Genomic DNA, 13,858 nt, shown 5'->3' with positions numbered 1-13,858 from the left:
AAATAGCCACATGCAACTGTGGCTACCATATTAGGCAGCACAACTCTAGCCTAATTCCACCATGACAATGAGGGCCATTCTATGAAACTGTCAAAGAAAATTTGAAATCAAATTGATTGTAGGGCAATGCTCAGGATGTTGACTAGTTTATGTGTTGTCCTCTCACTAGGAAAATCTTTTCTCAGGTCTAAGGACCCGAAAAGCCAAAGCTGCTCTTAAACAGTTAGTCTTGTTTTGTTTTTAATCTTAAAGACACTATGAATTGCATACTCAATTTGTTTCCTTTTTTCCTTTGGCTAACAGGGAGCTCAGCCAAATTTAGAGCCCACCCCTACCTTATGTACACCTGAATACTAATATCACCCTCAGTTCCATTTATCCATTTATTTCTTTTCTATCCAATTGTCTTGTGTGTGTGTATGTGTGTACTGTTAAATGATTTTTAGTAAGTTTACAAAGTTGTGTAACTGACACTACAAAATATTTCCGTCACCTCAAGAAAGAACCCTCATGCTCATTTCTAGTCACTCTGCATTCCCAGAGGCAACCACCAATCTACTTTGTTTCTGTAGATTTGCTTTTTCTGGACATTTTCTATAAATGGAATCATGCAATATGTGATCTTTTGTGTTTGACTTCTTTCACTGAGCATGTTTTTGAAGTTCATCTGTAGACTCTGTTAGTACTTTATTCCTTTTTATTGCCAATAGTGTTCTACTGTGTGGATATACTATATTCTGTTTATCCATCTCCAGTTGATAAACATTTGAGTTGTTTCTACTTTTTAGCTATTATGGCTACTGCTGCTATGAACCAGTCATTAAGATTTACAAATAATCTCTTCTAATCTGTGACTTGTTTTCACTTTCTTAATGGTATTTTTTGAATTGAAAAGTTCTTAATTTTTGCAAAGTCCAGTTTATCATTTTTTTCTTATATTGCTTGTGCTTTTCCTTTCATATCTAAAACTCTTCTTAACCCAAGTTCCTGAAGATTTACTCCTATGTCTCTCCTAAGAGTTTTATAGTTTTAGCTCCTACGTTTAGGTCTATGACCCATTTTGAGTTAATTTTTAAGTATGGCATGAGATAAGAGTCTAAATTAATATTTTTGCTTATGGATATCCAATTGTCCCAGAACTATTTGTTGAGAAGAAAATCCTTTCCCCATTGAATTGCCTTGGCACCTTTGTCAAAAATCAATTGACCATAAATGTAAAGGTTTATTTCTGGGCTCTCAGTTCTGTTCCATTGATTTGTAGGTCTAGCCTCATGCCAATATCACAGTCTTGATTATTGTCCTTGTTTTGGGGGGTTTTTCGTACTCTTTAATTTTACTTAACAAGGAGAATAGGTCATCCTCTGTCTCTTTCCCCAAATTGATATTAGCTCTTGCAAGAATGTAATTGAGGCTTCCTAAAATCAAGCCATCAAATCCTCTCTTGTGAAAATCATTGAGAAGTCATTAAAGGGACTATGACCACATTCTTATTCAAACAAATCCCAAAGGGGATCAAGAGAGGAACAGACATTCTACCCTTGCCACAGTAATCGGATTTACTGATTCCCAAGGAAGAGGGAAGACACGATGCTAATTATGAGGCGGTTAAGGAATTATTTCCTTTCTCAATATGGCTTAAGAATGTACTAGACCTAAGAAGCAAAGTCTCTGAGCTATGGGTACGAATGTATTTGTTTAGTAACTTCAATATTTAAGGAAACTTGTAAGGCTATTGAATATTGAAAAGAAAGCCCCTGAAGAAAAGAAACCCACCTTGAAGGCTGGGACGTAGAATGCCAATGCCCTTCCCTACAGAGATAATCTTTGGGAGGAGGTGCCACTTCAAGCATTACTGATAACCTGGTGAAGCCTGCAGACATGATTTACGACGAGTTATCTTGGGGAACTGAATGGGGGAAGGGAAGGGACTCAAGGAGCTAGACCCCCATCCTGGTGGGGAAGGAAGGGATTTTTCTGAAAGTGAGTTACAAGGGGGAGGTGATGAAAGTTGCATGCAGTCCAGAGAAAACCTGTATAAAGGAGGGCAGGAGAGTGAAGTTAGCGTTTGATTCTCAACATACTTTTCTCTTGGATCTCTTGAAAGTACTAGTTATTACCCAGCTGTGATGTTCTCTTTCTGCATTGTAACTCCCCTTTTAAGCTCCCCTGCCCTGCATTAAAGCAAGTTACATATGGCAGCCCAGCCTCATATGATGGTCTTGGGGAGAAAAAAAGGTGCCGTGGTGAAGGAGTAGGGGGCTTGCTCCACCTCTCACCTCTTTGCAGGGGTTCCTAGAATCAAAATTTTCTTGAATTATCTACATACCAAGCTCCAGGCAGTGACTGGCATTATGAGACATGATCCTCTGCAAAACTTAAAAGAACGTTTAAAATGGTGGACCAGCTTCCAAATGAACAACTCAAAGGAGGTCCACGATTGAACCTTCTACTTCTCTGTTTATGTTAGATGAAACCTACCTCCTAAAGGAGGGATTGGGGAGAGGGGAACATCTATGCAACATTTTTAAAGGCCTTTATTTATTCACGAATATATGAAGAGTCCTACTACGTACCAGGTGTCTTATATCACATGTTTTTAATAAGTCACCCAAGTCCTTTCAGAAAGAAGGTAGGGTAGAGAAAGAGAAAAAAACACCCAATAAATCTTGGTTGAATCAATGAATTTCAAGAGCCAGATGGCATAAGCCATAAGTGAGCAGGAATCTTTCCATGAGGCTGAAGGCATTATGATCCAGGAGGGAGTTTCATGTGCGAGGAAGGCTCTGCCCCTCCCTCCTTACTCTGCAGTTGTGGAGGACAGTGGCTCCCTGGAGACAGTTGCTGGGTCCTCAGAAGGAAGGACCTCAGAAGGCTCCAGGGGAAGGCTGGGGAGGGAGCAATGGGACGTTGGATCAGGGGAGAGGAAGTGCAGAAGGAGGCTGATGGATGATGACCCTCATTCAGACAGTAGCTCGGGATTACCAGGATGTGAGGCCCAGCGGGATGTGCTTTCCAGTGGTCCTCCAAACTGAGGCTATCAGAGGCTTGATTATGCTAATTCTAATAATCATCAAATAGCTTCTATTTTCAAGAACTTGCAATGTGAAGCTCAGATGAAGCTCTTTACAAACACAAAATACAAAATTTTATATCATTCTTACAATGCTGCAAAGTCAGTAGTATCCCCTTTTTACAGAAGAGGAAATTGAGGCTTAGAGAAGACAAGTAATTTGTCTAAGACCAGACAGCTAATAAATGCCACAGGTATAATTCAGACCAGATCTGTATGTCTCTAAATGCCGGGCTGCCCCTAGCAGTTGGTCTATCCTGACTGGGGCCAGTGCGGCCCTTGGCATCCAGTGGCATTTGAGGTGTATAGGGAGCCCTTGGAGACCTGGAGGTGCCCATGACATACACCTGTGCAGCTCCAAGTCCCCACTACACTTCTGAATCCCAGTGCCCACTTGGCCTGGGGCCCCCATGGACTCCACCCACCTTTCACTGCAGGAGGCCCAAGGAGATGTGTATGTATAATCTCATGTGAAAGAAACAGGACTCTATAAGAATGTCCAACAAACAACCATGACTTGGGTCAGGAAAGGCTGCCCCAAGGAAGTGATGTTTGAGCCAAAAGTGAAAAATGAACCAAAAGGTCAAGTGATGGAGTAGGAAAGTCTTCCAGAAGGAATGTTCGAGGCCTGGGGATTGGGGAAAGTGGAGGCACATGTGTGTTTGAGGAATTGAAAGGAAGCCTGTGCAGCCGGAGGGCACTGAGCTGGGGGGAGTGTGATGCTGGATGATGCTGAGAGACGGGGGGGGGGGGGGGGGCATTTAGTACCTGTTAGTAGTTGGCTCTTTATCTCAGGAGCATCGGGAAGTCATTAGAAGGTTTTAAAAGGGGAGTGAGTGACATGATAAGACTGGAGAAGGACAGGGCAGATGCAGTGAGATCACTTGGGAGCCCCGTAGGAGTCCAGATAAGAGGACACAGTAGCTTGGACTGGTGAGGTATCCATAGAGATGAAGTGAAGAGGGTAGAGTAGAGAGATGCTTTGGAGATGCTTCAAACCAACAAGATTTGATGATGGTTCCCAGGATTCTGGCATGCCTATTAGATAGACAATGGAGCTATCCACCAAGAGAGAGAGAACACTGGGAAGGTAAGAGAGTTGAGGCCATAAGTTAAATTTCAGAGATGTTAGGGATAAGGTGCCTTTGAGAGATGGAGGTAGAGATGTTGACGAGGCCACTAGCTAGGCTCCTGCCATCAGGAGCTTAGACAAGAAGTTCTCCAGGCTGGAGACATAAAGGTGTGAATTATCAGCAGATGGATGGTAATGGAATCTGTAGCATGGATGAGATCACCTGGGAGGGTCCACAATGAGAGGGCAAAAGGCCTAGGAATGAGCTGGAGGAACACAAGCATTTAATGGAAAAGGGTGACCTTGCAAAGGAGACTCAGAAAGAAACCAGGGAGTTGAGACAAACCAGGGGAGTATCAAGGGAGTCAAAGAAGCTGGTGTTTTAGGAATGCAGTCATCGAAAGGTCTAAGAAGATGAATACTGAAAAAAAAATGCCCGTCCAATTTTGAGACATGGAGGTCCTAGCTCAATGTTTCCAGGACATTGTGGGAGGCGAAAGCCCTACTTGAATGGTGGGGTGAACAGTAAAGGCCAGCAGTGGGGCAGGGAACTGGAGTTAAGGTTGCAGGGGCAGGTTGGTGGGAGGGGTCCAGGTGAGAGGGTGGGATGGAGTGCTCAGAGAGGGAGGGGATAACGGATAGAGAGGCAGGAGGCGCTAGAGAGTCAAGGATGGGCAGGAGCCCTGGCCTGGGAGGGTGGAGGGGAGTTTTCTCGGATATAGCAGGAGCGGGGGCAGATGCAGAGAGATGTGTGAGTGTGTTAGTGGGAAAACAAGGGAGTTCCTCTCAGGGGCTCTAATCCTCTGTCAGGGAGCGGGCCAGGTCACATCTGAAGGGAGGAGGAAATGGGCTGCTTGGAGGATTAAAGAGAATGGAGAAAGGGCTAAATTGGGAGTTTGAGATTTGCAGATACTAACTACTATATATAAAATAGATAAATGACAAGTTTCTACTGTGTAGCACAGGGAACCATATTCAATATCTTGTAGTAACCTATGGTGAAGAAGAATATGAGAACGAATGTGTGTATGTTCCTGTGTGACTGAAGTACTGTGCTGTACGCCAGAAGTTGACACAACATTGTAAACTGGCTGTACTTCAATAAAAATATATTTTAAAAAAAGAGAGAGGGAATGGGGAAGGCAGGAGACAGTTGTTGCAGAGAGCGGGGAGAGAGCCGTCGAGGGCCCACACACAGTCAATGGCCATGATTTATGGAACATCCCTCTGACCCATGGAGTCACTTGGCTGCTTGAGTGCAGCTCAGGAAGGCAGATAGGAGGGCTCATCCGGAGCTGGGGATCTGCCAGACAGATATGATCAAAAGGCAGAGAGAGGCAGAGGGGCCTGGGGTATTGACAAGAGTGTTATTAAAATGTTAGGCCTTGGCATTGAAGTCAGACAAGAAGAAAAGCGAAGGAAGGAGAGAGCGGATGCATTAGGAGAGCATGAAAGGTCCACGTCAGAGAGGTCTGAGGAGCCGGCACAGTTACCTCGAGGTCACCCAAGTAAGGTGGGGGCAGAAGGACAAGGCCCAGCGTGGGACTGTAAGAGTGGGTGGCCCCGTGGCCTGTGGATGGGGATGTGATGAGGTCAGGAGCTGGTCTGCCTGTGTGCACGGGCCCTGAAGGACAGGAAGTCACAAAGGCCACCGAGAACAAGAACAGCCGCTGGATTGGGCAGAAGGGAGGTGAACAGTCATTCTGTCAAGAGTGATTTCAGCGGAGCGTTGATCCTGAAAGCTGCATTGTAGTGGGCTGAGCAGGCCCAGGAGACCAGGGAGCAGACGCTTCATATATAAATAGCTCTTTGGTTTGCTGTGAAGAACAAGGAAATGCGTCGTCTCTTCCACTTTGGACGGGCCTGTAGGGTCAAGGGAGGGGACTTTTTAGGATGAGCATGACTACAAGTCCATACGAATGATATAAGAAAGAGGATGCAGGTGGGGTCAGCCCCTGCCCTGGCGAGGCACATCCTCCTTGGAACCAGGAGGGAGACAGAGAGGAAGGAGTGGACGTGGGTGGGTTTAGTCGTAAGTGGATGATGGAGTCCTCCTCTGGTGGCTTCTGTTTTCTCAGAGAAGCTTGAGGGGACGTCAGCAGCAGAGTGTTCTACTGAGAAATTAACTCCTGTCTCATTCACTCCCCCCCTCCGCCCCCCTGCAAAGTGACTCATCAGGAAGGAGTGAAAGGCATTAGCCAGGCTTTTGTGTTCTAAGGCCTGGGCCTTTTTCCTCCCACCCCACACCTGAGAAGGTAAACATTGTTTTGTGGTGCTGGTGTCTGAGTTCCTTCTGACAGGCTAAGAGGGAGAACATGACTGTGTCTCAGAGAGTTGATTCTCCAGCGTGGAAGAGAGGGGCAGGAGGCCGGGCATGCCCCATCCCACCCTGACATCGTGTGAGAGTGAAAACACCAAGAACAAAGGGCTGCCACTTTGAGGGTCTACGGGAGAGGCCCCCTTAAAGAGCCAGGCTGGGGGGAGTGGCCCTACAGAGGGGGGACAAAGAGCGGAAGCCCCATGGCAGGGGCGGCTCATGTCTGCTACAGCAGCGCTGGCCTTTCCCTGCAAAGGGGAGCACAGACTGAGCATCTCTGGGCTGTGCAAGCCCCTGGCATTCCTGGACCGTTGGAGGGAGCTGAAGGGGAGCTATGAGTGATGCAGAATTCTCACTGATCTTGTGGGTAGCGACTCAAGCTGAATTTAATTTGATTTAGGCCAACTAAGGGATGACTAAGAGACGGATTTACGTCATGAGTTTGAGCAGAGTGTCCAGTGGGCCCAGGACCTGGACAAAGGGTGAGCAGTGAGTAGGAGCTGACATCTGGCTCCCCTTGCCCTGCCCCCTAGGGCTGGAGCAAGGCAGACACAGCTCAACCACGTGGTCGCACTCGGCCTTCACAGATGAGCACAAGGACGTCCCTCCCTGCCAGGCCCTGAAGCAGGGCAGAGGGTCAACTCCACATGGACCCTGTGTTCCGAGTTTGGCAGTCTGGACACAGCCTTCACTCTTCTCCTCCCACGGCTCTCATGCATTCACAGGCCCAGCCACCTGAGGCTCTTGTCTGTGTGGCCCCAGGGCCTGGGCCTCTGGTCCCTTTACCTCGGCCTTTTGTCCAGCCCCAGGTGCTGGGCTCACTGAGATCTGGGCAGGCTGCTCTCAGCCATCCTCATTCCCCACCTTGGCAAATGCTTGACCACACGTGGTATGGAAAGATGAATGAGCAAGGGGCTAGAGACCAACGGGTTGAGGTTCTGAGAACCCTGTGTCCCCATTGGGGGTTGGCACAGCCTTGAGTGGGTCTGCTGGCTTTAACGACACAAATGCTAGACCTCTGGCCCACAGGCCTTGCAAGGATTAGGTTCATAGACCAGGCAGCACTGGGCAGAGAGAACTGGGCTGCCAGAGCGGCAGACCCACTGAGGCCCAGGCTGCAGGCACACAGGCCAGCAAACACCACAAGCCTTTCTTCAGGGCATGCCAGGGCGACAGAAGCCCCAGGTGTTGATGAGCTCTGATACTTGGTCAGGGAGCTTCTCCCCAATTACTTATGCCTAATGATCCCTGAGCACAGATGGGGAAAATCTACCTTTTTATTCCTTTAACAAAGAGGTATTGAGCACTTTTTCTGTGTCAGGCCCCTATGCTGGCCACTGCGACATGACAATAAACAAGGCAGGTCCATCCCTCCTGCTCTGCCCTCAAGGAAGCCACAGTCTGTAGGGTGGGAGGGCAAACACAGATACTAATGGTGGTGACACCCAGTGCTTAGAGTTTTGGCAGGCAAGTCCCTAACCCAGCCAAGGGTTAGGGATGGCTCCCTGCAGGAAGTGATGGTTCTAAACAGGTACCCTTGGTTCCAGAGTACCAAACCCACTCAGGATAGAGCAAGTTTTAAGGGGTAATTTTTATGACTATGTGCGAGAGATTTTATGCCCAACTTAGTTTTGTGTGAACCCAAAAGTCAGAAGCTCTCTGTCTCTGTCTCTTTCTCATCTTCCCCCTCCCCTCTTCCTTCTCCCTCCCCTACTTCTGCCCACCTCCCTCTGGGGTGATCTGCAGTCTTTTTCTATTTTTCAAGTTTTTATGGTTGCGTTGGATGAGGGTGCAGGAGAGAAGGTGCCTGTTTCTGGCTCAGTGACTGAGTGAATGAGGTGGCACTGCCTGAGATGGGGACTGCTGGAGGCCAGCAGATCTGGGATAGGAGAGACTGAATTCAGTGTACCTGAGGGACATCCAGGGAGTGGTCCAGAGAAGGCTCCTGGATATATGGGTCCTAAGCTCAGAAGAGAGGCTCAGACCGGACATAGAGATTTGGAAGTTATCAGCATTTGGTTGGTGCTGGTGGAGATGATCCAGGGACAAGAGGTAGAGCAGGAGAAGGAATGGCCTCGGATAGACCCCTGGAGGAGGAAGAGAAGATAAAGAGAAGAAGATAAAGAAGAGAAAGGGTAGCCAGCGAGGAGAGTGTAGGCCGTTGAAGCCAAGGGGAAGAAATGTTTTCACAGGTCAGCAATGAGCAGGCATCTTTAGCCAAAAAAATATACTTTTTTTTATATTTAGAAGAAAACCCCCCAAAACCTAAACCCGCCCCAAATTCTGAAAAACATGCCAAAATGTCTAAAAATGCATAAAACTTGCAATACCTCTTCCACAATACACCAAAATCACCAATAGGTAAAAAGCCACTAACTGGGAATGTTCATTCTTGATCCGTTTGTCGTATGGAATCCGGATCTAATTGTTTGCCCAGAATCACCGGAACCAGTCCCATACCCTTCTCACACACCAGGGGGCGCACACGCACCGTTTCTAAATCCAAGTCCAGGGCAAAAGCAGGCAGTGAATTAGATGAGAACCAGAACTCCATCCCTCAGCCCAGATCCCTAGACCCTACCTCTACCCCTGCCCTGTGCATTACACTATGATCCCTGAATCCAGGTGCCCCAACAATCCCCAAACTTGCTTTATTTCTCACAGACTGACAGAGGTATCACAGAGACCCCAGAAGATCAGAGACCCCATAGGGGTCCTCACCTGACCTAGGGCAGAATAGGTAGCCTCCCCATCTTTCATGAGGGGGGCAGGCAGGGGAGGGCTAGTGTGGCATGGACCAGAAGGGTAGGCCTGGGGCCAGAGGCTTTGGTCTTAAGATTTGGAGCTCACCAAGTTCCTATGAGTTAGGACTTGGAATAAATCTTCAGGTAATTTACTGGTTTAGCCCGAAATTTATAGGGTCAGCATTTGAGTTTGATATGAGGAGTCAGAAACTCAATACCAAGGTTGATATCAGGTTCGTGGGACATTATCAAGTTTTGAACTCAAGGGCCAATTCAGGACATGATTCAAGTTCACAGTTAGAATTGGTATAAATATTGGAGTGTTCCAGCCTTGGGTTGGGGTTGACATCAGGTCAGAAAAGTCAGGAGTGAGTATGGGGATGAAGTGGATTTGTGTGGAGTCTCATTCATCTTGCGTGCCAAGATTATCATTAGAGATGGGTCAAGTAAGCGTCTTACATGGCCCCCCAAATGGATGAGATTTGAGTTCAGTATTTGTATTAAGGTCTTTTTCTGATGACCTAGCCCCAGTTTGAAAAATGTGTTGGTGTTGACCTGAGATTGGGAGTGCGATATTAGAGTTTTATGTAAGGCTTGGGATTCAGAACAGAGTGCTGGGATCCATAGCAAGGGAGCTGTCTTTAGAGTTCATATAGGGATCGGGACTTAGTATTGGTACTGGAATCCATTTAAGGACCAGGGTTGGTGCTAGGGGTGACTCTAGTCAGAATTGGTATTTGAGGTCAACTAGGGGTTCAGATTAAAATTACTACTTGAGCCAATATCCGGGTAGATTTGGGTGTTTGGACTTACTATTCAGTTTGGAGCTGGGTCTGGGCTCAATATCAGGTTCAGATCTGTATGGCGAGGAAACGGGGTCCTGTATCAGGTTCATCTTTGGACTGGGAGCCACTAACAGGATATGGACTTCGTATGGGAGTTAGGGTCTGTCGAAGCTCATTATTAGGGTTCCGGTTTAATATTGGAGTCCCGGTGGATTTAGACTCAGGCTTGGGTTGTGGCCTCGCTGGGCCTACGCGGCTCTGTCGCTCTACAAGCGAGAGTGCACGAGGGGAGGGGCGGCGGCGGGGACGCGCACGGCAGGGGCAGGGGCGCGGGCGCGGGCGCGAGCGGGGGCGCGCGGCTAGAGCTGGCGCGGGAGCGGCGGCGGCGGCAGAGGCGGCGGCTCCAGCTCCGGCTCCGGCTCGGGTGGCTGTGGCGGGAGTGGGATCCTGTGGCGGTGGCGGCGGCGGCAGAAGAGGAGCAGAAGCAGCGGCCCCAGCGGCTTGGGGGGACATGCGGACCGACGGCCCCTGGATAGGCGGTGAGTGACCCCCGGGCCCCCCTCCAGTTCCCTCTGCATCCGTCCTTCCCCGCTCCCCCCGCCCTCTCCCCGCATCCGCCGAGTGGAGCTGGGGGCGGTCCCGGGGGGCTGGGGGCGCCACTTAGGCCGGGCCGCGCCCCCACCTGCCGCGCCCGCCGCATCGGCTAAGCCTCCCCCTCAGCCTGGCGGCTCCTCCCCGCGTTACCCCGCGGCAGACGCTCCCCCCAACCCCCCGCCGGCTGGCTAGCTCCCCGGTGCCCCTCGCCGCTTTCCCCTTCCTCCCCCTCTCCCTCTTCTCCCCGCCGCACCTGAGCCGCAGCCCGCGCCCCCCCAGCGCAAAGTTTTCCTTTCGCATCCATGCTCCCCCCACCTCGGTCCCGCCTCGTCTCCCCCCACCCCCGGCGCGGACGCGCTCCGGGGGCGGCCCTCCACCTCCCACCGCCACCCCAGCGCCGGGCGGGTCCAGGCCGCGCCCCCGCCCCCGCCGCACAGGCGCCCCCTCCCAGCAGGCGGGGGATCCGCAGCCGCCGCGCCCCCATCTCGCTCGCGGCCCCGGCCCACGTGCGGTCCCGGGGTGCGCTGGGCGCGAGTTTGAAACCCCCCACCCTTCTTGGTCGCCGGCGCGGGCTGGGGGGAGGGCTGGGCCGGGCTGGGCTATACCCGCCCCTACCCGGGTACAACGACCCGAAGGCCCTGGGGCGACCTGTCCCGGGAGGACGTGTCCACTCGGACCCGCTCCGGAAAGTTCACTCAGTCTGTGCCCCGCGTCCCGTCCCGTGCTGCTGTGCCCCGGCCCTCATCGCCGTGCCCACGTTTCGGTCTCAGCTTCTTTCTCCGTTTCCCTCTGTCTAGGTCTCTCTCTGTGCCCTTCATCGTCTCTGTATCTCTATCTCCCAGTGTAACTGCCTCCCTGTCTCACCCCCCCACCCCCACCCCGCCTCGGAATCCCCGGGTGTCTCAGCTGTATGCAGCTCCCTCCCTCCCTGGGTCTCTCTGTTCTTTCTCCCGGGTCTCTGTGCTCTTTCCCGTGTCTCTGTGTTCTTTCTCCTGGGGCTCCGTGTTCTTTCCCTGGGTCTTTCCGTGCTTCCTCCCCCGTGTCTGAGTCTTCCTTCCTGGGTCTATGTCGTGTCTCTCGCTGGTCTCTTGGTGTCTCTGTCTCCCACTGACTGGAGTCTCTGCGGCCCCTCTGCTCAGCCGGCCTCTCCGTTTCTCTGGAATGCTGCCCCTCTGGTTCTTCCACCCCAGAGTGGGGGAGGGGCTAACTTTTCTCCCCTTTTCCACTCACCCCCAACCCCTCCAGTGTAGGGCCCCGAATTGGAGAACGTTGCTGGGTGGGAGCCTGGTACCTGTCTGAGCTGTGGAATGGAAGGGAGCCTGCCTGCCCAAGGTTGGGGGGGGCGGGCTCTGGATTCCCCTGGGGGCAGCTAGGCAGGCCTGGGAGGCTGGACTGCTGAGTGTTGGGGGATGGCTCCTGAACAGACAGGGGCAGAGATCCAGAATGACTGGGCGTGGAATCTGGCCACAGAATCCAAGGAAGTGCGTTGGGGTGGGAGGCCTGGAAAAGGATCCAGGGGTGGTACTTCCAGGGGGATCCTCAATGGTGAGGGATCCCCTGGGAAGGAAAGGGATCTGCTAAGGGATCCTTTGAGAGACATCTGAGATCCGATGGGATCCAGAGCAGGGTTCTGACAGGAAATCTCAGGACATTGTATGCTTGGCTCCTTATTAACTTGCTTCAGGGAGTAAAAAAATTCCTGTTTTTCATTGGTTGTCTGAATGAGCCTGGGGCTTCAAGAAGAAGCAGGTGTAACTCCCCAAGCACAGCCCCCTACATCCACAGCCCCAGGCACAGGCCACACTCAGCTCACCCCCCCCCCCCCATCCACTTGTCTCCAAATGAGCTCACACTTGCACACTGGGGCCTGCACAGTCACCAGAGCTCCACCAAATCTGGGCTTGCACACCCATGCACCAGTCTGTGTGCTTGCTTGTGCTTTCACTGCACCCCTGTGCACAGCCCCAGGGAGGGTGTGTGCACACTCACAGTCTTGTGCATTCTTGTGCACACACTTTCTTGCACATTTCTGCTTGCTCAGTTTCCCCATGTCATTTGAAATGTCTCTACTTGTTTTCTTTTCCACTTGCTCTTCCTCTTCCCCCTTTTTTTCCTTTAACAAGGAAATTGTTTTAATATAATTCCTTCCACCCTTGTCCCCCCTGCAACTCCTGACCTCCCCTCTGGTCAGCCTTGTGCACATGTTGAGGGTGGGTGTGGTGTCCAGGGCTTTGAAGAGAGGAGGCTGGGTCTGGGTGCTGGTGGAGCAGTTGCGGGGTGGGGCATTGCAGTAAGAGTAGACTGGCTACTTTTCTTAGGAATTATACTGGTATGCCACAGAATGCTGGCTTTGGCTGTCTGTGCGCCCTCCACCTTATCCCATCAGTCCTAACTGTGGGAGTCCAGGATTGAGAGCCCTCAATGGAGGGAGGGGCATTCCCCTTCTACAGAGGCTATGACACACACTACAGTCCCTCCACTTTACAGTTTGAGACTTTGAGGAGATTCCCTCCTCCCTGAAAGTCTCAGTTTCACCCCCTGTAAAATGGGAGAGGTACTCCAATCCTGGCCAGGTCCCAAGGGTGTTGTGAAAATCTAAGGGAACTGTGTGGCAGTGTATCAGCAGGAGTGGCGGTTGCTTCCCATGTGACTGACACTGCTGTGCTTGGGCCAAGCTTGCAGCCAGGGCCCTGCCCTTGAGAAGCTCATGGTCCCTGGGGGAGCATATTGCATCATGGGAATGCAGAGCAATTCAGTAACTTCTTATTGATTGCCAACTGTGTGCCAGACTCTGGGCTAGGCACTTTCAGCCAGACTGCTGTGCTTCCTGTGGGCCTAGCGGCTGTGCAGAAGAGGCAGCCCACCCCTTAGGAGCCACTGAGGTGGAGCTCAGCATCAGCTTACCTAAAGCAGCTGCAATTCTGAGCTGAGGTTAGAAGATTGGAGGAGTTCACCTTGAGGCAGGAGAGACTTCAGAGGTCAAGATGAGTCCCAGAGGAGACCAAGAAAACGGGCTATCTGAATTGGGTTTTGAGGAGTGAATAGGAGTTTTCCAATTGAAGAAAGGGCACTCCAGTCAGGAAAAAAAACAGCATGAGTAAACATTTAAGAGGTCTTATCACTTGTGGGGTAGTCAGAAATATAGCAAATCACAGAGGGCCTCGAATGCCTTGTTAAGTAAGTGACTTTACTCTGAGAACACAGAAGGCGGATACCAAAGAATTAAAGCTTAGGTGGGAGATGTGGAGTGTCCTATGATCAGATTCATGTTTGTGG

General features: G+C 50.8%; 1 protein-coding gene across 9 annotated transcripts in view; it reads left to right on the top strand.

Annotated features, from left to right (window-relative positions):
• The window catches only part of PTPRF (protein tyrosine phosphatase receptor type F), a 143,357-nt gene that overhangs the window by 49,426 nt on the left and 80,073 nt on the right, over positions 1–13,858 (top strand). For 8 of the 9 annotated variants that reach the window (XM_074376649.1, XM_074376655.1, XM_074376654.1 and 5 more), the window contains exon 1: positions 10,343–10,527. The exons of the other annotated variant lie outside the window; for it this stretch is intronic. The gene's annotated coding sequence lies outside the window, so the exon portion shown is untranslated. Of the gene's footprint in view, positions 1–10,342; positions 10,528–13,858 lie in introns of those variants that run through there. 9 annotated transcript variants of the gene reach the window in all.

Source organism: Camelus bactrianus, chromosome 13 (genome assembly GCF_048773025.1).
Source record: "Camelus bactrianus isolate YW-2024 breed Bactrian camel chromosome 13, ASM4877302v1, whole genome shotgun sequence".
Lineage (NCBI taxonomy): Eukaryota > Metazoa > Chordata > Mammalia > Artiodactyla > Camelidae > Camelus > Camelus bactrianus.
The sequence above is the reverse complement of the archived record's forward strand: the minus strand, read 5'-3'. Positions and strand labels throughout refer to the sequence as shown.